This window comes from Cicer arietinum, chromosome 2, assembly GCF_000331145.2.
Source record: "Cicer arietinum cultivar CDC Frontier isolate Library 1 chromosome 2, Cicar.CDCFrontier_v2.0, whole genome shotgun sequence".
Lineage (NCBI taxonomy): Eukaryota > Viridiplantae > Streptophyta > Magnoliopsida > Fabales > Fabaceae > Cicer > Cicer arietinum.
In genome coordinates this window covers 31,588,826-31,593,021 of record NC_021161.2, presented here as the reverse complement: position 1 = coordinate 31,593,021, position 4,196 = coordinate 31,588,826, and positions in this window count along the sequence as shown.

The following is a 4,196-nucleotide window of genomic DNA, read 5'->3' as shown; positions in this document are numbered from 1 at the left end:
TATATATATATATATATATATATATATATATATATATATATATATATATATATATATATATATATAAATAGTTGAAGGCATGATATTGCTTTAAATCTTTGTCGCGGTTTATCTATAACAAAAGAGTTGCCACCAATTTTATTTAAGGAAATATTAGATAAAATCAACAAATATTGATCTTGATCTAAAAATTAGAATTCGAGAATCCATTATGTGTCGAAAAGATATTAGAATTCTACATTGTCCTTTAAAAACAGTTACCTAAGATTAATTATATAGAAATTATATTACATAAAGTCTGATTAGCATGCTCTTTTTTAGTTGAAACTTTTTTTCTAATTGTTTGTCCACTTAGGATAATTTGGTTGCATATGGGTCGCTTGAACAAAATTCAATATGATGTGTTGGTGAATATGATAGGATAGAGACAATTCAACACCTATTTTTGATCGAGTATAGAAAGAAGTCTTATCGTGGTTCGAGATTGAAAGTGTTTTTTCATAGGGAAGTATCTCTACATGTTAGAGAGTTGGAAGGTTTACTTTTCGGTAACAAAATACTCTGCTAGAGTCTTTAAATTATTTGATTTGAGCGTGTTTAGATTATGTAGAAGACTCATAACATTATGGTGTTTAAACAAACCAACACTACATCTCTTAATTTATTGGATTGTGTTAATGTCGTTTATTTGTGGTGGTTTAAAGTTGAAACAAAATAATTCTCTTATGACTTCAATCTAGGTGGCAATACCCTATAGAATGTCCTGGTGTCATTTTGTAATTTATCTTTTTGATTTCTCTTGTCTTATTTCGTTGAACTTTGTTGAACTTTATAGTGAGATACTAGTTAGACGCTCTATACACTTTTATGTAAACTGTTTTCGTTATTCATGGTATGCCACGTGCTATAAATAACGTTTTTTCATCTTTTATATATATTGGTTTCTTAAAAAAATTGTATTTATAGAAATTACAACTATTTTAATTATACTTATTTTACCCTTAAAAGAAAAAATAAACATAAAAGGTAAATTATTTAAATCAAATGAAAGACAATTTTTTTTTTATTAGTTGGTTTAATAAGAGGAAAATCTTGCCCATACATCAATATTTCTTCGTGTAATAGAAAAACCAAAACATACACATAATTTTTTATAAAAAGAATATTTATAGGTTGACCAATTTTATTACTAATTGATTTTAGTCATTTAATATTTTAGAAATAATTCAAGAAAAATAAAATAAATAAATAAGTAACCTAAATTAAAGAGAAAATATGAGTCAACCAATGTTTTTGCTTTGCTTTTCTTCACCCGTTAAAAGTAATTCATAGGCCAATAATATTGTTGTCTATTTAAACTTAATTAGAAAAAACCATGGAGTGACGCATGATCGGTATTTTATATGTATTTTGTAACACCCCAAATTTCAAAGCGATGGTGTATTTTTTTTTTCAAAAGAAATTAAAATAAAACAGAGAAATAAATAAGGTAATACCTTTGGATAAATAATTAAGTCATTATAATTTACAAGCAGCGGAAAAGTTTTTCGAAATATGAATCCAAAATATTTACACATCAAAAAGTGGTACATGTAACTCATCGAAAATAACATGTCATGCTGACAATATTAGTATAGGTACAGTCTTCCAATCTAAAATAAAAACAATTCAAAAGAAAGACATTTGTTCCCTCTATGTCAACCTAATCTGATCATTCTCCAAAACAAACTAAACACCCTGAGTGATCTCAACGCGCCCCGTAAGATCCTCTTAACATAGCTCCAGTCAGGCATTCCCATCTACATTCCCATCCACATGGTACAGACCAGTAGGATGGTTCTGGTTCTCATCTGAGGGCAAAGCCTAGATTTCCACAATAGTTGTAAAAGGTCACCAACCGAAATTAACAATTAACACATAACATTTATGTTTTTAAATGCACAAAATAACCTTTCAACTTAGCATGCACCTTAAAAGGGTTTTCCATATGCTAAAAGTTCATGTAACACTTGCCAAATAAAAATGAAGTCAAAATAAAGTTCTCAATCCATCAAGTAATACATAACTAACCAAGACATTGATAAATCAATTGAGCAATCTGTTATCTAACTCAAAATAAGAATTTCTACTAAGCCAATCGATTTCCAAATCGATTTCCTGAAGGTTTTTAGTGAAATTTGAACTCTGGGCTTAATTCAATCGATTGGGAAATCGATTGAATGAATAACTGAGCCAACACTTTCCAAATAACCTTGAAATCCAAATAAAGTTTTTAATCAACCAAGTAATAGATAACTGGCCAATCCATTGATGAACCAATTGAGCAATCGATTATCTAACTCAGAATGAGAATTTCCACTATGTCAATCGATTGGGAAATCGATTTGGATGAAGGTTTTTAGTGAAATCTGCACTCTGGGCTTAAATCAATCGATTGGGCAATCGATTGAATGAATAGCTGAGCCCCTGTAACCAATTCAATCGATTGGCAAATCGATTTTGCCTAAATAGCTGAGCTACTGTAATGGCCAAATCGATTGGGAAATCGATTAGTTCACTATCTTTTCAAGATTCAAGAAAACAAGAAACATAACAATCGATTGGGCAATCGATTTCGTAAATGGTTTTAAGAAACATATTACAAAATCGATTGGCACATCGATTTTGTCAAAATAGCTGAGTTCCTGTAACCAATCAAATCGATTGGGAAATCGATTTCCCTGCATATTTTTCTAAAAATACATAAACTAACTCAATCACATTCACACACAATTCCAACACATAACACTTAGCACTTATAACACAATCACTACAACATCATGAGCTTCAAAATAGTTTTGCAATCAAACATGCTATCACACAATTCCAAACAAAAGCCTCTGCGAGAGGCGTAAATCCTAAACGTACAGTTTCTCACGAACGAACACGAGTGCAGTCTCTCATGGACAAACACAATTTACCAGGGTGTAGTCTCTCACGGACAAACACAATTTACCAAGGTGTAGTCTCTCATGGACAAACACCTGTGCAGTCTCTCACGGACAAACACAATTTACCAGGGTGTAGTCTCTCACGGACAAACACCTGTGCAGTCTCTCACGGACAAACACAATTTACCAGGGTGTAGTCTCTCACGGACAAACACCTGTGCAGTCTCTCACGGACAAACACAATTTACCAGGGTGTAGTCTCTCACGGACAAACACCTGTGCAGTCTCTCACGGACAAACACAATTTACCAATATATAGTCTCTCACGGACAAACACCTGTGCAGTCTTTCACGGACAAACACAATTTACCAGGGTGTAGTCTCTCACGGACAAACACAATTTACCGGGGTGTAGTCTCTCGCGGACAAACACCATTTAGTAAAGGCATATATTAAAAGATTCCCCATTTTTAATACTCGTTTAACTCTAATGATTTTCACGACAAACATTAAGTAAACAAAGATATTAAAAGATTCCCCATTTTTAATACTCGTTTAACTCTAATGGTTTTCACGACAACATTAAGTAAATGTAGACATTAAGAGATTCTCCATTCTTAATACTCGTTTAACTCTAATGGTTTTCACGACAACATTAAGTAAACGTAGACATAAGAGATTCCCCATTCTTAATACTCGTTTAACTCTAATGGTTTTCAAATTCCACACAGAACATACTCAAACATATTCACAAATTCAATCCACAATTCACACCAAAACACATCAATTCATTTATCCACAAAATCCAACCATACACATATCAAATTTCATAAGCATTGATTATGAACACGTCAAATACGAAGAACACAATCATCACAACATACCCCTCAAACACATCAAATCTCATTTCCTCAAAATCATACAATAACGCGTTAAATTCATTTTCCCCCAAAACCAATACTTCAACCCTAACAAAATTCTTTTCCACACAACCACAGATAAGTCCCTAAATGCAAACTAAAAGGTTGGAAGGAGCCCTTACCTTCATGTTAGCTTTAACGTGCGATTACGGTACCGCAAGTAAATCCGGTAAAATATCCACTCTCGTCGCAACTTAATTGACATAAACAACTTTTAGCAATTGCGAGACATTTTTAACAAACTCCCCTGAATTAAATTCTTCATAGAGGATTCACCGTACTTAATTTAATTTATTTATCGACGAGTAATTTTAATCGGCATCAAAATATCTTTTTGGTCATATAA